General features: G+C 39.8%; 1 long non-coding RNA gene across 1 annotated transcript in view; it reads left to right on the forward strand.

Annotated features, from left to right (window-relative positions):
* The window catches only part of LOC120541419, a 63,445-nt gene extending 47,664 nt beyond the window's left edge, over window positions 1-15,781 (forward strand). Inside the window, exon 3 of the long non-coding RNA XR_005636001.1 lies at window positions 15,138-15,781. This is a non-coding gene — a long non-coding RNA (uncharacterized LOC120541419). The remainder of the gene's footprint in view (window positions 1-15,137) is intronic.
* The last annotated feature ends 7,866 nt before the right edge of the window (window positions 15,782-23,647 follow it).

Raw genomic sequence — 23,647 nt, forward strand, 5'->3', positions numbered from 1 at the left:
GTTTTAAGCTATTACCTAACTGAGGTTATTTTCAATACCAGTAAAAAAATTGCATTCCCATCAAAAGCATAGTTTTTTATGAAATACATTGAATATTATGTTCACTTCAAAGATGGTTTTTATTTTCTGTGTGAATGGAGCTGAATTAGTCAACGTTAGGGCTTCCTTTAGTCGTATTATAAACATCAAAGATTGTTTAAATGTCACCTTAAAATGACACCAATTGGAGGAAGGAGATGTATATTTTAGAATGAATGCTTCCGGAGAAATTTTCACAGAGCTTGCTTCTCTTTATAAACAGTGTGTCCTTTGAGCATTAGAAGCATTAGAAACCCACAATGTGCTTGTAACTGTGGTTCGACAAACCATGGCAAATATTTGGCTTGATGTATATAGTCCGCGGTTAGCTAACAGTGGAGTCCTTTCTTTAATTCAGTTTTGTGAGTCTGTGCTTTGGGGATTTTATTTATAACCAGTGTGAATGTAGCTGAAGTCACACAGTAGACGCTTTGTCTTGCTGTCTGTCATAGTCACACAACATTCCAGCATCTCCTTTCACAGCTCAGCATCCCGTGCCTCGCTGTCACTGAATGTTAATGTGGAGGGCCTGTTGTGTTTAAGTACAACTGGAGATGTGTGGCAGGCCGCACAGCAACTGTTCTTTTCAGAGCCAGGGATGCCTGATTTGTTGACTGCTTTTTGCTTTTGTCGTGTTTTTGTTTAGGAGTGTAATAATTTAAAGATGAAAAAAGACTTATTTTATCTTTTTAAATGCCTGTGAGAACAAGGTCCTTTATGTGGCCTTCTTTGGAAAGCAGTCCAGAAGTATTAGTTGACAGTACAGAGAGGTGGCTGTGTTGAGGTTATGTGGTTTTTCAGCTTTGTTCACCTCAGATGAAGGAACTTCTTTAAAAAGGGCTGTCAACTTGGAAAGAATATACACAACACATTTATTTTGATTAGGCAGTGAAATACTGACCTGTTTTGAGAATTTAAACATCAAAGCTATTTCCTCATAGTTTGTATGTGAGTAAATGATCAGTTTGTCTGTTAAGGAGCTGACTTTATATTTGAATTCCCTAGGATACAGTAGGTGCAGTACGTTAGTTAGTATGTATCAAATTCAAGAGCAGATGCCCACTTAAGAATGCAGGAAATTTTTTAGTGTATCTGCCTTTAAAGGTGTACCCAAAATGGCAGCAAGAAAGTTCAGTGAGAGATTATACTATATCTCCTGAACACAAATACACCGAATGTGCCACCTCGGGTCTGTTTGTATCCTTCATTCCTTCTAATGTTTTCCCAAACCTCATTCTTCAGGTTTAATACTATTAGGTTTCTTTCTCTTTTTTCTTTTGTACTGTTTGCTAAAATGCTTCTTTCATCTCTAAATATGTTTCTTTATTAATCTGCACCATCTCTCATTTCTGATGTTCCATATCTGTGTTGTCTGATTTTTTTTTTCTTCTTTTGTAACTTCTCATTCTTTCCTTTTGGCGTCTTACAATGATTTCACTTCCCTAGTTTTGCTGTGTTTCATATTCCCTTTATGATCTTTTGAATATATGTCTTCACATATATTTCATCACTATTTTATTCCTTCGGAACACTTGCTCATTTTTTGCTTTTTCTTGATTTTGACAGCTGTATCTAACCTCTTATTTCCATTATTCCATGTACTGCTCATATACCGGGCCTGGCAACTTGACATCAGTAGTTATGCCTTACCGAAAAATGGCACAGCGTTAGCAAAACAGATGTGTATACTCAAGTCAAAACTTTTCTATCTTACTTTATCCCTCTGCCAATGCTTATACCTAATTTTTTGAATTCAGCTTAACTGTACACTATAAAAAAATGAGTTTTAAATTTACAGTAAAGTACTGGCAGCTGTGGTTGCAAGAAATTTACCGTAAAAAATAAGGGGCAATATTTTTAGGTCTACGGTATAACTTTGTAGTAAATAACTGCTTTTTCTTTACAACATATTCTAATAGAAATGAACGTTTAACCATAACCTGAAATCCATGCACTGTAATAAATATGCCAATCAATAAACCTGTAGAAAATATTGTCAGAGTCAGACACCAGTACACAGTTTGCATCAGTAAAAGAACAACAACCAACTGCAAACATGCATCATTTAATTACATACATTGAAAATCTATATATATAATTCACTAAGGCAAGACACTCATGGAAAGCACGCCGGAAGGGGCGTGGATTCACTAAGCCACTGACAAGTAAGACACCTATGGCGCACGCAGGGAGGAGCCACGCCCACCAACTCCAAGACCATTGGGTACAACGATAACTCGCAAAGCCACACCCACCAACTCAGACGCGACGACACAGACAGAACAGCGTCATTTATATTCGTCTGTCGTAGAGGCCTCATGTACCTCCGAGCCACCTTGACTGTTCATAGAGGCATGTTTCTCGCGGACGTGAGTCGCCATATGCAGCGTGTAAAACGGTTTGCGAGGGGCATCCCATAGGATCCTTAAAACAATCCTTTACAACTGAGGTTAAAACACAATGAAGTAAGCAGTCTTTAAAAACTGAGTTTTCGGTTACGACGCATGACCGTGTGCACCATACCAAACTGTTTTACACGCTACATACAGCAATTCACATCCGCGACAAACATGCGTCTTCTTCACTCACGGACAATTATATGTTGCTCTCTCCAGAGTTCCATCTTTTCATTCACTTTCTGTTGTATCCTCAAACCCTCCCTTTTTAGACAACTGTGTCTTTCCAGAAGTGTTCAACCATCAATAAATAATTATGCAGCGTTTGTTATGCCGCGGGTTCACTAGTGTGTTGTATTTTGCTCTCTCTGGAGTTCAATCTTTTCATTCACTTACTGTTTTTATTCTCACACCAACCCGTTTTAGACAACCGTGTCTTTCCAGAAGAGTTTAGCATTCAATTAATAATAATGCATGAGATTGAGCGTGTGTCTACCCGGCGCAGAGAGGCGTGGGTAAGCCGTTGAACCCCATTCGGGCTGCAAACCGTGGTATTCCCACTAAGTGCGACTCATACGCTCCCACTGGTTACGTCCCTACCCTTTGTACACACCCCTCTCCCACCTCGCTACTACCGTGGTCGGGTGTCTTGGTGGATTATATATAGAAAAGCAGCCAAAACCACACAGAGCAGTGAAACGTCTACATGAGTCACAGGTGCATCTGGACTGTGTAAAGACAACGACTCAAGTGACGAGTTGGAGGTGGGCACATGAGCGGGCAGTGCATACTGAACAAGAAATCAGCAGACTAGCATGACGGAGGGAGCTGAATGGACGTCCTTCTCCTCTCCTCCCGTTCCACACTCTGCGCCTGAGCGCCATAAACCCCCATCCCTCCATCTGGCAGCAGAAGGAGCGATGGCGGTCCGCCAGTTTTCAGTCACAGACGATTGTGTGTTGGTTCGTTCCTTGCATTGTTACAGTGTTGCTTTTCTTGCTGATTTATTACATTACCGATTTTTCACATGTTAATTTTCTCCCTGTGCTTAAAAATCATTAAATAACCGGCCCGATTATGAGGTGTATGGTACGCCGCGGGTTGGCTAGTAATTCAGTGTTTAAGGAAGTTATGGCACCTTGTCTGGTGTAGAAGTAAAGTTTGCTTTTGTGGTGTATGGTGTCCTACAAGTGTGCCAGCAGTTGTTCACATTCGCTATTAAACAGTTTTACAGTGTAAAATGAACAACAATTTTTTTAGAGTAACTAATGTATCAGTAAACATATAATATCATATTTTGAAGGTAGAAAAATATTGATTTTACAAAACTTGGCCATGTAAATATATCAGAAATAATATAAAAGCTCTATATAGCACAAATGACGAACGTTACGTTAACAACTGGTTTTAAAGCACAAACCCTTGTGGACTTGACCCGGATACAGACAGGCGGACATGTTGTTCTTCACCACCACACGTTTTATTTACAATATTTACAAGAATAAATGGTCACTCAGACCCAGTTCAATGTGCACAAAACACCCCAAACACACAGTCCTGGCCTCACAAATGCCTTTCCTCGGGCCGCCTCCACACCTCTCTCGTGCCTTGTCCTTCTTCCACCCGACTCCAGCCTCGAATGCAGGGAGATGGCCCCTTTTATACGCTCCCGGATGAGCCCCAGGTGGTTCCTGGCATTCCCTCGTTGGCCACGCCCCAGTGTGGCGGAAGTGCCGGCTGTTCTCCCGGCAGCTCTCCGGGTGCCCTTCTAAATCTTCCCCCCAGCACTTCCAGGTGTGGTGGAAGTGCTGAGGTCACAAGTCCCCAAGGCATTGGGGAGCCTCCTGGCGGTGACCACGGGCCCCTACAGGGTGGGGCTTCCATGCCCTGAACCCGTGGCCCCCAAAGCAACCAGGAAGGCGGCCCCCACGTGATCCCAGATGGGCACACACCCACTTCCGGTCCTCCAAGGCGTTCCGGCCGGGTCGTCGCCCCTGGCATCTGCGACACCCTGTACACTTTTGGGGAGTGAGTGAGTGATTTGTTATTAAAAATACCAAAACCCTAAACCACAGCAGGTGTCATTAAACTACGCTGGTATATGATTTTTACCAAGGTTGGGAGCATACGCTGTTAATGTGTTTCCGCACCCACCACACGACAGACCACCTGGATTGGGACCCGAGTACAGTGGGTGACACCTGAGGACCACACTGGAATAGTGTGAGGTTTTGTGCAGTGGCTGGAGTGCCCATCCTGTCACCAACCCCTTTTATTACAAATATACTTCAATAAATTCTGATTTCAATGAGCTGTGTTAAAAATAAATCTGTTCAAAATCAAATGGCTGATGCATGGAATTTTGAAATGTTTTTTTGAAATGCATGAGAAAGAAGTGGCTCATGTCTCCTGATATGGCATCTGTTACTTCTCAATATAGATCACCAACTAGTGTGTCATGAAATACATGACGAATGTAACACTGAATGTTGTTTTCTTTAGTCTTGACAGATTACAGATATAAAACTACAAAATCTGGGTGGCAGGGGGTGAGGGAGGTATGGTAGATAAGTATACTCACTGTTTAAAGAGTTGTTGCATATAGATAGCAAGATATGTTATTAGTAGCAAGTGTAAGATGATTTTTCAATGTTCTTCACTTTCTCACATTTGTGACCACATGCTGAAACAGGAAGCACATAGATAAAAATCTACACAAACATGGGAAGAATGTGAAGACTCCTTATAAACGTAGCCAGGCAAACAAACTCCGGCATCTGGGCCTGAAAGATAGCTGTACAGTTAACAAAATTTTCAAGTTTCATTGCATTTTCCTCATTGCTCTAAAGTTTGTGACCCCTTGCTACCTGAAAACCACTCCCTATGCCTAGAATCACTTCATTTATTATTGAATTCAGAGTTTGCATTCATTGTATATAACATCAGACAATTTGTCATCTTCTATTGTCTGAACCTGACTCACTTGACATGGTGTTCCGGCTCCCTACTCCTGACGTCATGCTTTCCCCTCGGCCCCCAGTCTCTGTCTCGGATTAGCATGAATATATCGCTCCTGCAAGCAAACTATGATTGTTAGCATGATGATAGAAGTCGCAAAATCAATCGGAATATTCAAGAGAATTCTAGCAAAAAGCCCGATCTAAATCCGTTAAGTAGTTCTCTTGTTCGCTAATTAAGCGAAGTTAAGGTTATGCCCTGAGGCCCACTGCATCTGTTTCAGTTTCGCTTGAATAAATCGGTACCGCAAGCAAACTATGATACTTAGAGCAATGAGAGAAGTCGAAAAAATAAACTGCAATGTTCAAGCAAATTATAGAAAAAAAACCCGATCTAAATCTGTTAAGTAATTCTCTCGTGAAAAACGGACAGACATACAAACAGACAGACATCGTATTTTATATATATATATATATATAGAGAGAGAGAGATAGAGAGATACTGTATATGTTATTATGTACATTCAATAAATACTTCCATTCATGTATTTTAATATTTATACATGGTCTGTTCCAGTGATCATTTAACTATAAAGTTTACAAAATAACATAAAGATTAGCTGAATGATTGATCTGAGGACTTGATTAATAATCCAATCTCCAATTTTTTATTTTAAATTATTTGAATAGAGCACTCTACGTATCACTGATATGACTGTATGGTACAATGAATAAGAAGTACCAAGTGACTTTACATTTACAATGCAGAATATTTACCAACCATGGGTGAACCAATTTAATGTCATTTTAGTTTAATAAAGGAATTAAACATGTTTATATACCGTATGTGTTCTTTTTAGTTTCTCCCCTTATTATTAAGACATTCATGTTAGGTTAATTAATGTCTCTAAATTGTCCCAGTGTTCCTGACTGAACTCATTGATGGAGTGGTGCCTCAGTAGGGTCCATTCCTGCTTTGTGCCCAGTTCTGCTGGACAGGTCACAGGTGACAACAATCAATAATTGAAAGAGTGAAAATATACATATCAAGTATTATTAAAAAACACCCATAAAAACCTCTGGCTTGAATAAGAGAGCTGCAGCTGTTGATCATAGGCGTATAAGTAGAGTAAGATGGCCATATCTGTGCAGTTGTAACCATTTCATTTAAAGGCATTGACATATTAATAGGGCAGGTCCAGTTTGGTGTGTCCACAAATGGAACATGCTGATTGAAGTTTGATTGCTCTGATGTCCTTCTAGTTAAATCACCAGCATTCTAGGTTCAGAATGATTCACTCATTAGAATATTAGTATAAAGTGATCCACTTCTGTTCCAGGCTTAATAAACACATCAGGATGAAGAACTTCCCAAGGCAGTACCATGGATGAATTCAGTGAGTACTTCAATGACTGGCTAGCATATTTTAGTTTTAATTGTAAGGTACTTGCTTTTAATCATTACTTATTTACAGAACTACTCTTGCCTTTTACACTCAGTCTTATATTATTATTTTATAAGATGAAACACTTTCAACATTAAAATAGCACCTGAAATAAGAAGTTTAAGCTGGTTTTCTGCCATAAACAAATGGCACAGTATCTGAACTCGCCGTGACTCGCCATGAGATATAAAAGTTCATCCATTGCACATGAACTTTTATAGATACAGGACAGTTCCGAGTCCTTTGCACCTTATTTTTTTCCTTGCTTTCAATCTTTGTTCTTTCCATCTTTTGTTGTAAGGCGCAACAGGTGGCTGTAATCACAGTGCTACTACCTCAGATGTTATAGACTTAGGCAGCCTTCGGATCTTTCAAATCCTCTTTGCTCACTCAAGTTTTCAAGTTTGCAGATTGTCCAGATGGCAGTTGAGATGGGCCGACCACTTGGGTCTGTGTCTACAATGATAGCAGCATATCTTCGATTTACCAGCTCACAGAACAGAAAATGGCACAGCCAATCACAGAGTTGTTGAAGATGTGAAGGATGTCGCTACTCACATTAAAGGAATTCAGTCTCCTAAGAAAAAAAGTCTCTGTCCTTTCTTATATAGCTCCTTTGTGTTACAAAACCAGTCCAGCCTGTCATTCATTTGGTCCCCCAAGTACTAGTAGCAGTGCTTCATCTTAACATCCACTCCCTGAATAGTGACCGGACCTAGAGGCTCTTTTGTTTGGTGAACGTCAATGACCAGTTCTTTGGTTTTACTGATTGTAAGATGCAGTCAATTCTCTTTGTACCAAGAAACAAACTTCTCCACCTGACTCCTATACTCTATCTCATCCCCTTTATCATTCCTCCCCATAACTGCACAATCATCTAAGAATCTCTGAAAGTGACATGAACTGGTGTTATATTTAAAGTCTTAGGTGTGCAGAGTGAAGAGAAAAGAAGACAGGATATTCCATTGTGGTGCTCCAGTGCTGCTCACATTCATATTAGAAACACAGTCCTTGAGTCACATAAACTGCGGTCTGCCTGCCAGATAGTTAGTCCATTATCCAGGGCACCATAGGATCATCCATATGCATACAGTTAGGTCCATAAATATTTGGACAGAGACAACTTTTTTCTAATTTTAGCTCTGTACATTACCACAATGAATTTTAAATGAAACAACTCTGATGCAGTTGAAGTGCAGACTTTCAGCTTTAATTCAGTGGGTTGAACAAAAAGATTGCATAAAAATGTAAGGCACCTAAAGCGTTTTTTTAACACAATCCCTTCATTTCAGGGGCTCAAAAGTAATTGGACAAATTAAATAACTGGAAATGTTAATTTCTAATACTTGGTTGAAAACCCTTTGCTGGCAATGACAGCCTGCAGTCTTGAACTCGTGGACATCACCAGATGCTGGGTTTCCTCCTTTTTAATGCTCTGCCAGGCCTTTACTGCAGCGGCTTTTAGTTGCTGTTTGTTTGTGGGCCTTTCTGTCTGAAGTTTAGTCTTCAACAAGTGAAATGCCTGCTCAATTGGGTTAAGATCAGGCGACTGACTTGGCCATTCAAGAATTTTCCACTTCTTTGCTTGAATAAACTCCTGGGTTGCTTTGGCTGTATGTTTTGGGTCATTGTCCATCTGTATCATAAAATGCTGGCCAATCAATTTGACTGCATTTAGCTTGATTTGAGCAGACAGTATGTCTCTGAACACCTCAGAATTCATTCGGCTGCTTCTGTCCTGTGTCACGTCATCAATAAACATTAGTGTCCCAGTGCCACTGGCAGCCATGCACGCCCAAGCCATCACACTGCCTCCACCGTGTTTTACAGATGATGTGGTATGCTTTGGATAATGAGCTGTTCCACGCCTTCTCCATACTTTTTTCTTGTCATCATTCTGGTAGAGGTTGATCTTGGTTTCATCTGTCCAAAGAATCTTTTTCCAGAACTGTGCTGGCTTTTTTAGGTGTTCTTTAGCAGAGTCCAATCTAGCCTTTCTATTCTTGAAGCTTATGAGTGGCTTGCACCTTGCAGTGCACCCTCTGTATTTACTTTCATGCAGTCTTCTCTTTATGGTAGACTTGGATATCGATACACCAACCCCCTGGAGAGTGTTGTTCACTTGGTTGGCTGTTGTGAAGGGGTTTCTCTTCAGCATGGAAATGATTCTGTGATCATCCACCACTGTTGTCTTCCGTGGGCATCCAGGTCTTTTTGCGTTGCTGAGCTCACCAGTGCTTGCTTTCTTTTATAGGATGTACCAAACTGCCACTCAAAATACTGTAGCAATTTCTCGGATGAGTTTTTTCTGTTTTCGCAGTTTAAGGATGGCTTCTTTCACCTGCATGGAGAGCTCCTTTGACCGCATGTTGTCTGTTCACAGCAAAATCATCCACATGTAAGCACCACACCTCAAATCAACTCCAGGCCTTTTATTTGGTTAACTGATAATGACATAACGACGGACTTGCCCACATCTGCCCATGAAATAGCCTTTGAGTCAATTGTCCAATTACTTTTGAGCCCCTGAAATGAAGGGATTGTGTTAAAAAATGCTTTAGTTGCCTCACATTTTTATGCAATCGTTTTGTTCACCCCACTGAATTAAAGCTGAAAGTCTGCACTTCAACTGCATCTGAGTTGTTTCATTTAAAATTCATCATGGTAATGTACAGAGCCAAAATCAGAAAAAAGTTGTCTCTGTCCAAATATTTATGGACCTAAGTGTATGTCTGAACTTACCTCTTAACAGGGATGACTGGATGGTGTTTAAGGCACTAGAGAAATTCCAAAACATAATCTTCACAATGCTGCCAGCTTTGTGCAGGTGAGAATAAGCCTTGTGGAGCAGATAGATAATTGCATACTCCACTCCAATCTTTGTCCAATAAGCAAACCGGAGTGGGTCCAGGTGGTCTACCACAAGAGGAGATGTTTAGTCCAGGACTAGTCTCACAAAGGTCTTCATGATGTGAGACATAAATGCAACTGGTCTGTAGTCATTAAGTGGAACAGGAACGATGCAGCACTTTGTGGAGCCTTAGGGACAGAATGAATATGTGACAGAGGACACCGCCTGTTGTTCCTTGCCTTGTGCCCAGTGCTGCCAGCATAGGCTCTGGCCCCCCATGGCCTTGATTTGAGTTATGTGGCACTGAATATGATGGAACAATTGACCTTTTATATTTACTTCACCCTTGCTCTGAAACAATTTTACTTAATATAGTCAGATGCTGCATGCTTATACAGTTCATTAAGGGGTTGAAAATACTCTAGAAATATTAAATATATCTTTTAGGCATTTAATTATTTCTGTATCATTGTTATTTTAGGAATTTTGTTAGTCTTAGTGAATATTTCATAGTTTCTATTTTCTGTAAACCATACCCATGATTGCACATAAATTTTATTTCACTGAAACAGAATATATTCTTTCAACCGTGATGCTACCAGTGTGCCCTTTAAGAAGGATTGCTACATTAAATAAAGTTTGTGAGTTCTGATGAATATTGATCATTGCTGACCATCATGCAGGGTTTCAAAGCCACATCTCTTAGCACTTTTAAAAGGTTTTTCTCTGGTCCTTTATTTTGTAAATTTCCTCTGTTTACTCATACCTTGCTGGTATCCTGTTAATAACCACAATGAATATTTACTTTGGTCTCCTTTATAGGAGCTGCCACAAGCCAACCAACTCTCTTATTATAACCATGTTTTGCAATGTGCACAGACAGCACAGTTGTGTACATTACAGTAACACCTAAAGTGTATATATGAAAACAAAGTTCCCATGTAAACACTTTTACGAGTTATTTTAGCCCTACAAGAGTTCTTTTAACACTAACAATTTATCCTGAGTCTGACTAAAGCTACTGTATATTAAGAAAAGAAGGTCCCTGTTCATCTTTTGAACTTAATTTTACCAGTACAGGATCAATGAATGCCAATGTACAATCTGTAATGATCCTTACACGGCCCTCGTGATTTTCTTTCAGCATAAGCCCAGTTCAAACAACAGGATATTTGGATGGATCTGTACAGGCAATAATTCTTTTGATGATGGTTAAGGGTGCCATGGTAGCAGAGTAATTAGTGCTGCTGCTTCGTCAAGAATCCAAGACCTCACTGCCATCTCTGTGGGGCTTTTCTCAGGGTAATCTGGTTTTCGTTCTACAGTACATCACCAAAGATTTACAGGTTAGTTTGATTGCTGATCTCAAACTGTCCCAGGTGTTTGTGTGTGTGGCTGGACCACACAATGGACTGGGATCCTTGTCAGGCCTGCTTTCTGCCATGAGGCTACTGCTGACTTGATAGGCTCCTACATACTAAACCCCTGAATTAAATTAAGCAGATTTGCGAATTATATTATACCAGCCATCCCCTGTGGCTCAGCTAACATAGTACTGGAACAGGGAAGTGAGGAGGGCCCCGCGCGCCTCCCCACTCCTGACGTCACACTTCCTCCTCCCCTCAGCCCACTGCCTCTGTCTCAGATTAATGCGAATATATCGTTCCTGCAAGTGAACTATGATTCTTAGTGCAATGAGAGAAGTCACAAAATCAACCGGAATGTTCAAGCAAATTCTAGAGAAAAAACCCAATCTAAATCTGTTAAGTAGTTCTCTCGTTTGCTACTCAAGCAGGTGTAAGATATGCCCCAAGGCTGATACGTGAGTGAGGCCGCTCACCTCGGCCTGCTGCATCTCCCTCAGATTCGCGCAAATAAATTGGTACCACAAGCGAACTATGATACATAACACAATGAGAGAAGTCGCAAAATCTACCGGAATATTCAAGCAAATTATAGAAAACAAAAACCCAATCTAAATCTGTTAAGTAGTTCTGTCGTTTGCTACTTAAGCAGATGTAAGATATGCCCCAAGGCTGATACGTGAGTGAGGAGGTCCCCGCTCCGCTCACCTCGACCTGCTGCATCTCTCTCAGATTCGCGCAAATAAATTGGTACCGCAAGCGAACTATGATACATAACACAATGAGAGAAGTCGCAAAATCTACCGGAATATTCAAGCAAATTATAGGAATGAACACAATCTAAATCCATTAAGTAGTTCTCTAGTGAAAAGTGGACAGACATACAGACAGCCAAACAGGTAGATGTTGGATTTTATATATATAGAGATTATCGTTATGGTTTTGCTATGTAGTCAGTGCTAATATTGATTTGAAAACCTAACCTTTTTAACCACCTACAGAACATCCTCCTTATATTACAAGCATTTATTTAAAAAAAAATGTTGCCTTAGTTATTTTTGATATTGGGGTTAATAATCACTGCCCCTTAGCATGTATTAGGAGTACTGGTAAAAAAACAACATGCTATTTTAATGATGGTTAATAGATTGTTTTAAACTTCTAATGTGCATGCCTTTCTAAATGATATTGCTCTTAATCATATTAATTATGATTAAGTACAACTCCTTAATAGGGGCTTTTGTTTTTTGGTTGATAAGCATGCACCTTTCAAGAATTTTAGAATACAGGACAAGTCAAGTGCTTGGTTTTCATCCGAACTTTCACCTCTCTCTTCAAGACTAAGAAATAAAGTAGGAACTCTTGCTAGATGGTCCAGTGACTATGCAAAATGATGTACATTTAGTCAGCTTATATCTGATCATTGTTAAAATTTAATTTGTAGCTGTTTTTAAAATTCAGTTCTATTCTGGAAGACAAGTCTAATACATTTTTCACTTCCATTATTCCTAACATTGCATGTGTTGTCCATGAGCTTTTACTGAACTTGGAAAGTCTGTTTATGGATACTGCACACAAGTATCTTGGTTTGATTTGCAGTATACTTTAAACAATAGCTCTTTTGTGGTTTTGTTTTTAATTTTGAAATCTTTTGAAATAAATGCAAGTGAGGGATGTATTCTGAGTTTAAATAAATGTTTCTAAATTAACACTTTACATAGCAGCTTAAATCCTGAGCACTGTCACACTTTAAATGCCAAATAAGCCTTTTAGTTGGTTGTGAAGCATACCATTCCCCATGTTTTGTTTAAGGACAACATTAGAAGATGTGGCGGATGTTAAACAGATGCATTAACTCCCCAGGAACTGAACAGGTAGCCTTTATATGTAAAATGGCAAAACCGAGCCAGTAGACCATTATACTTGCTTCTCATTTATTTATTTATTCATTTATTTAGTGGTGGTGGCTCTGAGGCTAGGGATCCGCACTGGCAATCGGAAGGTTGGCGGTTCGAATCCCGTAAATGCCAAAAAAGGATCTCTGCTCTGTTGGGCCCTTCAGCAAGGCCCTTAACCTGCAATTGCTGAGCGCTTTGAGTAGTGAGAAAAGCACTATATAAATGCAAAGAATTAATAATTATTATTATTATTTATAAAGCACTTTAAAAACAGCATCAAAGCTGTCCAAAGTGCTGTACAATAAAAACCAAACATATCACACACACAAAACCAAAGGGTAAATGAAACTGAAGCACAGAAACACACAAGAACTGAAGGCACACATTTAACTGTGAGCTTAAATCAAGAGACAGTGGAACTTGATAAACAGTTCACAGGTTTTCAAATAGATAGATAGATAGATAGAATATACTATATGATAGATAGATAGATAGAATATACTATATGATAGATAGATAGATAGATTGATAGATAGATAGATAGATAGATAGATAGATAGATAGATACTTTATTAATCCAAGGGGAAATTCACATACTCCAGCAGCAGTATACTGATAAAAAACAAATTAAAGAGTGATAAAAATGCAGGTAAAATAGACAATAACTTTGAATAATGTTAGCGTTTACCCCACGGGGGTGGAATTGAAGAGTTGCATAGTGTGGGGTCTCCTCAGTCTGTCAGTGGAGCAGGATGGTGATGGCAGTCTGCCGCTGAAGCTGCTCCTCTGTCTGGAGATGATCCTGTTCAGTGGATGCAGTGGATTCTCCATGATTGACAGGAGCCTGCTCAGCGCCCGTCGCTCTGCCACGGATGTCAAATTATCCAGCTCCGTGCCTACAATAGAGCCTGCCTTCCTCACCAGTTTGTCCAGGCATAAGACATCCTTCATCTTTATGCTGCCTCTCCAACACACCACCGCGTAGAAGAGGGCACTCGCCACAACCGTCTGATAGAACATCTGCAGCATCTTATTGCAGATGTTGAAGGACGCCAGTCTTCTAAGGAAGTATAGTCGGCTCTGACCTTTCTTGCACAGAGCATCAGTATTGGCAGTCCAGTCCAATTTGTCATCCAGCTGCAGTCCCAGATATTTATAGGTCTGTACCCTCTGCACACAGTCGCCTCTGATAATCACAGGGTTCATGAGGGGCCTGGGCCTCCTAAAATCCACCACCAGCTCCTTGGTTTTGTTGGTGTTCAGGTGTAAGTGGTTTGAGTCGCACCATTTAGAAATCAATAAATAGAATCTGGGGTGACCAATAAATGAGGATGTTAAATAAAATAATCCTCTCACCATCAGAAAGAAATATTTCTGAAAATGAAGAATGAAATTAACATGTGTTTTTACTGCATTTTAGCATCAACTTTATGAGAGTTTTGGTGTTTAATTTTTTTTTAATAAATTTCACTTATTTCTGATTCTTTTTTGTGACATCGTAAGCCATCAGCCGTATTTCTTTTTTGTGATCTATTAGGTCTCTTTCACTTGGGTCTAGGTTGAAAATATGATCTTCCAATTACTGTTCTAACATTACATTTATAGGGACAGTAATAACTGTGAAGTTAGACTATGAAAAGTGCAGGCTAAATATGAAAGAATCTGGGACACAGAATCATGTGACTCTAATTAATTTCCTTTCATCATATGGGCTTATCACTATGTAAAAATTAAGGAAATGTGCTATGATATAGCTTTCAAATGCACAGAAATCCAGAGCTTGTCACTTGTCACGAGTCTATTGTCCGTCCTTTGACCCCACGGAATGAGAACGTGTTATGCAAGTCAACTCTGGGGAAATATGACTAATTTTAAGTATTAAAAATAATATACAAAATCAACTTATGTCTTTAGAATGTTATAAAATTAAGGAGGGTTCATATTGTGGAGCTGCAGGCTACAAATTATTTGATATACGAACTGAGCTTCACTCAGCCCTGATTTTCCGAACCCTTATCCAAATGCAGGGCAGCATTAAGCTTTAGATTATCCTAGTATCAATAAACATAACTGAGAATCAGCCTTAGATGTCACATCAGTCAATAATATGTCGAACAAGCAGTCAAAGAATTGTCTTTTGTTTTGCAGGAGGAAGTGGCAAGATGGAAAAAAGACGATGCAACCTCCATAAAAATACCATTGGAGCTGAACCTTGATTAAAGCACTGTGAAACAACATGTCTTCCCATTATACCAGTGAAAGGAAATCTACAAAAATAAATTAACAAAAGCTAATGATGGCTTATAAAACAAGAACTGAGAGCATCATCATCAACATCTATTCAGAACTACACTCTTTGCGTCTATGTTTTGTGATACCATTTGTGTAATACTGCTACAAAACCCAGTTATACAACTGCTGGTGAACACTCATTAAAGCTTTTGTCTCCCTCCCTATAAAACCCTTTTGCTTGTGTCTGTTCTAAACATTTGATCTGCTTTGATATTAAATGCAACAGAAGACTCATTGGCTTCCTTTGACTTTTAATTACTTCCCCTTTATGTATAGGTCTCCATGATTTCTGCTATTTAGTGTGATAGCAAAGCCACATAATATTAACTTAGTCTATTTGCCTTAAGCCATTTCTTATCAAAATAATCTGGTATTTCTTGTACTCTGTTGTATTAATTTCTTCTCTAGCTATTATAAATAAGACTCTGAAATAAAGACAAAAAAGCTGGGGCACCATAGTGATCAGGCCTTTAATGACCTCTTAGGCACAGCCATCAGCAGTGTGTTTGTCTGCGGTAAGAGAGTGTCGACCTTGTCGAGAGGTTTACTTACCTTGGCTTTGACATTCATGTCTCTGGTGACTCTTCCTGTGAAGTCAGTAGACGGATTGGGAAAGCATGGGGGGTCATGAGGTCGCTGGAAAGGGGTGTGTGGTGCTCCTGATATCTATGTAAAATGACGAAGGTCCAAGTCTTTAGAGTCCTGGTGCTTCCTGTCTTGTTATATGGTTGCCAGAAATGGACACAATCCAGTGACCTGAGACGAAGACTGGACTCCATTGGTACTGTGTCTCCCTGGAAAATCCTTGGGTACCATATGGTTTGACTTTGTGTCGAATGAGCAGTTGCCCATGGAGTCCTGAATGAGGCACATTACCTGCATTGTGAGGGAGCGTCAGTTATGGCACTACTGCCATGTGGCGCGTTTTCCCGAGGGCGATCCAGCTCATAGGATCTTCATTGTTGGGGACCCGAATGGCTGGACCAGGCCAAGGGGTCACCCCCCTACTATACTATATACTGGTTAAGTGTACTATAGACCTGCTAAATCTAAGTGAGTTAAATGCTGCTACTCAACAAGCAATATTTAGCTTCACAGCTCAGGTCCATAGCACTGGACCAGACTACCCTACCATAATAAGTACAGGGTGCGCACAAAGTCCATATACCCCAATCTTTTGGAGGATTTTGAAAGCTAAAAGTTACCTCTTAGGAATCCAAAACATCTGTATGGGTTCCTCCATGATCTCTGCATAGCTCTCATGCGCCGCCACGTTCTCCTGCTCATGTTCTGCAACATTTGCGGGGTGACTGTCTGGAACGCTGAGCGAACCGCATGTTTCAGTTCATCGTTCAATGAATGACTGCGCTTCCGCACGTCTTCTTTGATAAATCCCCAGAGTGCATTATCTGGAGTTGTGAGATCAGGGCTTCTTGGAGGCCACGGTAGAGGAGCGGAATTGTTGTTTGATCCTCATCCAATCCAACGATTCCCAAAAAACTTTGTTGAGGCGATCACGCACGGTGATTGCTAAATGGGCAGGTGCCCCATCTTGTTGAAACCAAACACTGTCAAGGACACCCTGGCTTCTCAGTTGTGGGATGAGCCAACCATTCAGCATTTCCAGATAACTGATTTGGTTAACAGAACCATCAAAAAAAATAAGGGCCAAACAAATGCTGCGCTGTCATTCCGGCCCAGATCATCACGTGTGGTGGGTTATGCTCAATTTCTTAAAAGAAATGTGGATTTTCTTTTCCCCAGAAAAACATGTTTCGATTGCGGGAGCTGCGATAAATCGTGCACTTGTCAGAGAACATAACCTTTTCCTTCTCAGCACTTGTGGGAAATTGGTGCAGCATCAGATCACAAGCTTCCTGATGTCTGTCCAAGCCAGCATCCAAAGGCTCCGCGATCATGAAAACACTTGTGTCACCCATCGCTTCGTCTTGAAACGACCGCCACGTTGTTGGGATTTCTTGAGCGGCATAGGTGTCAGCACCAGACAGGATGTCGGAAACACATCTCGAAATACCAGGAAGACTTGGGCTGATGTCCACAGGAACCAAATTGTCATGGTTATTCCTGTAAATGCTCCTAAAGATAGGAGCATATGGACTTTGTGCGCACCCTGTACAATGTTCTTTTTCATAAATAATCATTTGTTTGCAATTGCAAGCATTAAATATTATACAATAAAGTATTTTCAGGAGTAATAATGTTTCATATCAAACAAATAACATGACATTTTAAAACCTGCTTAATCCAATTCGCCAATTTGAATTCATCATTTAACCTACCACACATCTCTTTTGGGATGCTGGAGAAAAACTGGACTACGCAAAGGAAAATTAAAAGGGAGAGCATGTGTATACTCCACACAGACAACGAATGACCATAGGATTTGAACCCATGATGGTGGGTCCGTAAGGTGGCAGTATCATCTACTTTTGATGGCCATCATGTATGAACAAGTGAATGTATTTCTTTCCTTCAAGACACAAGATGATCCAAAGAAAGATGACTTATGCACATCTTAAAAGGAGGTAAAGCATCATCAGTGATAAGCAGCTTCACAGAAGAGAAAGGAAGGTTACAGCCAGTATGGAGTAAAGGTCATGTGGCTGCACCCAAGAACACCTTTCCTTTTCACGCTCATGTTGAGCATCTTTACCAGACTTTTTTACAGATCAGTTTTCTTTGAGAATGTATTTTTTCATAACAAAATTGGCATAATATTAAAAAAACAGTGATTTTTGCCTTAAGATTTTTTGCCATCCGAAGCCCTCGGCACAACTCCCAGTATGTTCATTGTTTGTGCAGATTTTACACATTTTCCTTGTGGTCATATCTTTTCTTGTTAGGTTTTCCGCTTTCTTCTGTCATTCTAAAGACTTTCATGTTAGGTGGCTTTTACTGAGGTGGAGTATGAAGAGGTGGGGTGATGAGCGTAAGTGATGTCAGAGTCCCTTGGACCCCTTTAAATTGGCCCTACATAAGCAGACATGGACCTCATGCATAGACAAATGAGCTTCAATTGTGATTGGGGGAAAAGATGGATGTTTACTAAACACATGCAAGTCAGAGACAACCTCCCGAGATAAAATTCCCAGTTTCCATCAACTGAGTTCAGTGGCCCACTTCAGGTTGCTGTGATGAAGGAGGACAGAAGCATTGCCATGACATGAGAAACACAGCAATAACACTGTGAATGACACTCCTGTGTAATGCTGTGCCAAAAACAGTTTAAACATATCTGTGTATGCACTGTAAAACTATTTAATGTACATTCTTTATTTTATCATTCTGATTTATTTATTAACTGTATAATCCCCTGTTATTTATGTTAATAAATACCATTTGAACAGAACTGAGCGATGGTGGGTGCATCACTATGTCTTGTTTCACATGGTTCCTACCTTGTATTCATGCCAGTCTTAATGACCCTGCGATAAAATAAATTGATTTGGAAAATGGATGAATGAATGAATTTGGTATAGCATAAAAGGTACAGTTCAATATCCTAGGTATTCTGTAGTTAAATAAATTGTAGGTGGCAGAAAAAAAAAACAAACTTAAAAAAATAATAATGATAGGGTGTCAGGCACGGCATCCATGGCGCCCTAATTATAGTGGCAGGCTTCTTTATGGCAGCAGCTGCTGCTCTCTGTGACACTGGACAACCTCCACATGTAATGAAAAACACAGTATTAGGGACCATCATAGAAACATGTATCTTTCAGGAGGAGGAGGTTAACAGGGTGACAAGAATATCCAGGAGACTGGCATTCGCAGGATGGAGAAGCACATATAGAGCTTTGTTATATGTGAACTGTCATGAATAAGTCTCTTTAGTCTCAGCTGAAGAATGGAAGAGACTCACATTGCTTATCTTTGTTGTTTTATTTTGGTATTACAAACTTTTGTAGGAATACAATCACACAAAAGAATTACAATAGTTTTACTTTTTCAATGGTAAAGTAAACATTTTTAACAGAGTCTGACATTTAGGCTTGGGGAAGCCAGTAAAACCATACAAAATACATTTGTTACAGGTACAGGGTGGTCCAGATCTAGTTATGCAGATCCAGATCGTCTGGATGACTTTGATTTATGCGGGGACGATTCCAGTGCTGCACGAAGACGATTCTTCATGTCGTCAGTTTGCACACTTCTCAATGGTCCAGGATTTTTTGGGTGATTTTCTGTGTAATAAACTTAATAAGTTATAGCGTAATGAAAATTGCATAATTAGATCTGGACCACCCTATACAATTGTACTGCTACATATTTTCATTATATCCCATATCAAATATGGTAAAAGTAAATTTACAATATGAAGTAAGTTTTACTTACATTAACACATTTAAAATTTTAAAATTATGAAAAAGTGGTCAAATACTGTAACAATATTTAAATGACAGGAAATATTTCCTTTTTAAGCTTATTTGTCTACATATTTTAAATATGACAAAATCAGCACTTTCATATTAGACAATATGCATACGGCGAGACAGTCAGGTGCGGCTTAGTTAACAGATTTGAAAGTTGGAGCGTTTTCTGTGATTTATTTGCTTTATCAATGAGACACATATCACTTTTTAATTTTTTTAAATATTTTGTCAAAGGTGTATAGAGATTTGTTCACACCACCCCACTGCTGTTTGTGCAGGCGGCCATAAGCACCTGGCAAGCATAGACAAATGTTTAAGTTGCTTGTGCTGACTACTACTGATATGTTTGCCAAAAAGAGCAGCTACTGGACATGTATATGAGGAAAATACTGTAGACAAAATATACAAGTTGAAATAATCTCCATCAAGCTAAGTATGAAACAATAAATTAACTTTGTAACTGAAATTGGACAGAATATTTAAGTATAGTTGATGTGTAAGAGAGAATGAGTTGCTTTAGGCAGGACAGATTACAGTATTTGTAGATTCAACTTTTAGACATGCTTATCCAAGGTAAAGGGCAGATGGAGCCTATGCCAGCAAGCAATGAGGGCAGGCAGGTGGAACACCTGGAAAGAGTGCCAGTTGATTGCACGGGAAACACACACAAAGACACACACCAGGGGACGATTGAGCAATGCCACTCCACTTATCCTGGATGTCTTCGGACTATGGGAGGAAACTGGAGCAAATCCACATGGACCCATGTGCAGATGCCACACAGGAACCGCCCAGGGCACTACTGCTGCATCACTAGGCACCTAATTCATTGATTAATAACATATTTATTTTAACTGAGGTTAAAATGTACTTTATTTGAGACTTATTTCAGTAGCACAGTATATTAGTTGGGGGTGCCAACCCCCCCATGGCCACCCATTAAACTCGGGTAAAAAAAAATTGATGTTGTATTTCAGACAGCAACTGATGCTCGTTGAGGTAGACTTTTGCCTCAGTGAATTGAATAATAGGCAGGTTCGAAATCAAAAGACTGATAACAACCAAGTCCGTGTCTATAAGGATTAGGAAAAAGAACAGTTACAATTCAAGATGAGGAGTGCAAAACTCAGATTAGTTTTGAACTCTTTTTCCAGAAATATCCAGCATCACAACATGAGAGCGGCAGGAAGGTATGTATAGCAGAGAGAAGGCAAACAGTAGAGAAATTGTAAATACTAAAAAAGTAAGTTCTAAATGCATCAAATAAATTGTGTAGCATCCCACAAAGTCATTTTCAACCTCCTCATCCAGAGTTTCAGCAAAGTGCCAACTACCACTATCCAACTTGCTGGGTTTTGGCAAATATTCTTCACGGAGCTCCTCAGCTGTTCACTTAAATTAAGAGGAAAATATGTGCTCAAGAGTTGATCAAGTTGGAATTAACTCAGCTAAAGATGGTGACTGAATTCAAGTTCACAGTAAGTAACACTTTGCACTCTTTAAGACATAATTTACTCTCTTCCCCCACACATCTCTCTATTATATCAAAAAATCTTGGGACAAGACTAGACTTTTTCAGAGAGATGAGACGAAACATTTTCAGAGAGATAATTTCACATCCCGCGAGACGAGACTTTGTGCCAAGAAATGAACTGAAAACCTAACAGGTATAAGCGATGGCGGAAATAAAAGACAAACATTAGAAGAAGAAAAGACAAAGAGTAGAAGACAAAGTTGAATGTCGTAAAGAGGTTCAAAAACATTGGCACAATACACATGCAGAGCAGGTTAGAGATTATGAAAGTACTAAAATTCGAAAGTCTCAAAAAGCTGATAGTAAAGATCGCATTAGCGCTAACAAGCGAAAATTATTATGAAATATGAAATAATGGAACAGCAAAAAGAGATCGAATATATAGACATAGGTGATATAACAGAGCTACTACAAATTTAATTCCAAAGAAACCATAATTCGGTCAGGTTTATATTTATGATCACAGAGAAGCGATGCAATATAAAATTGAAATAGTTAAACGATCAGACGTATTAGAAATTCTACAGCCAATAGTTAATTATTGCCCATTGAGCACGAACATACATTACTGGAGTTTAGAAAATTGTGTCCTGATCCACAGAGATTTTTTTGGCTCTAAGAGGAGTTATTGTCATAAGAAACTGACTGCCCGTTGCAGCTGGTGCAGCTGTAGTCCAAACCTACAATAGTGATTCTCAGTGATCTGGAGGGACTGTAGCCTTCAGCAGGTCTGCTGGGTCAGTAGCTGTCTTTAAGCATGCTGCAGATGTACTGTTCTAAGATACAAGAATATCTAATATACAAAAGCTTCCAACTTAGTCTACAGTACAATTCAGACAGTGTTTTCTCCATATATTTTTCTTGCTACTTTCAATGTTATTTTTGAGAATCTAGAACAATAAGATTGCCGTGCTTCTCAGTCTGAATGGCCTGTTTGCTCCTGTCACAGTTGTTTTAATGTACTTATTAAAGACTGTATTTCCCAAGTACCTTTTGCTAAACATATGAGCATCACAGTGGCTTTCATTTTAAACACTCACCATCGTCAACTACACATGCTTATTGCTTCAACCTGACAAACCAAAATGTGTTCAACAAACAAACAACGGTCCTTTACGGAAGCTGCGCCATGTTACTATAATAGGCCCACAGTACAGGGTCACCGCATAGTAAACAGCGCGACGTAACTGAACGTTCAGGGTGTTCAAATAACTGCTCTGCACGACTGAACCAGATTGAATGAAAATCCTATAGCTGCTTTTTTTTTCATTTTAACTCAATTTTCATTCTCATTTTAGTTTGATCACATATCACTAATTTTTATGTTTATTTTGTTTTAGTTTCTCTGTTTGCCTTAATTTCAGTTCTCATGCTTGTAAAATGAAAAACAACATTTTTAGTTCTAGTTCTTGTTTTGAAAACTGGATGGAGCGAGGTCTCAGATTAAAAGCAGTGTTGGGGTAACAGACACAATCCCAGTTAGACTTACCCCTTACCCCTAAAGTCCTTACTCCTCTGATCTGGTTATGGATGTGGATGTCAGAGGTGCAAGGAACCGTTTTTTCGCTGACATCATCTCAAAAAACTCTGGCGATCAACGTGTCTTATACAAAACACTAAATGCTGTCCTCTCTCCAGCCGTAACTGTTTTCTCTGCTGCCTCCACTGCTCTTTGTAATCAGATCCTCACGTTTTTTCTGGATAAGGTCACGAACATTAGATCCCAGATCTCCATTTCTTCTTCTGGCTCTGTTGATTTAGCCGCTCCTGCGCACGGTTCCCTCACCAGATTTGAACCTATTTCGCTCCCCATCTGGAAAAATCGTTGCCTCAATGAAGCCTTCGGGCTCTCCGGACGATGTGGTGCCGTCCAGACTGCTGAAAGATGTGTTTCCTGTGATTCGATATGATGTCCTAAAGATCATAACTAGTAGTCTATCCTCGGCTATAGTTCCTCATGCTTTCAAACACGCAGTTGTACATCCAATTGTGAAAAAACCTGATCTTGACCCTGCCATTCTTTCCAATCTTCGTCCAATCTCCAAGCTACCTTTCTTGTCAAAATACTAGAAAAAGTAGTTTATGAGCAATTAACTCATCACCTACAGGACCATCAGGTAATGGATCTTTTTCAGTCAGGCTTTAGGCCCCAACACAGCACAGAAACCGCGCATTTACGTGTCCTAAATGACGTCCTTTTGGCATTGGACTCAGGATTCCACGTGGTTATGGTTCTTCTCGACTTATCTGCTGCTTTCGACACAATCGACCACGACATCATGATCTCCGACTCAATCCTGGGCTGGTGTATCTGGCTTAGCCCTCGACTGGTTCAGGTCATATTTCTGCAACAGGACTCTCAGAGTCATGCTAGACGATTTTTCATCTGAATCAGTCCCACTCCCATGTGGGGTTCCCCAGGGTTCCATTTTAGGGCC

Source organism: Polypterus senegalus, chromosome 12 (genome assembly GCF_016835505.1).
Source record: "Polypterus senegalus isolate Bchr_013 chromosome 12, ASM1683550v1, whole genome shotgun sequence".
Lineage (NCBI taxonomy): Eukaryota > Metazoa > Chordata > Cladistia > Polypteriformes > Polypteridae > Polypterus > Polypterus senegalus.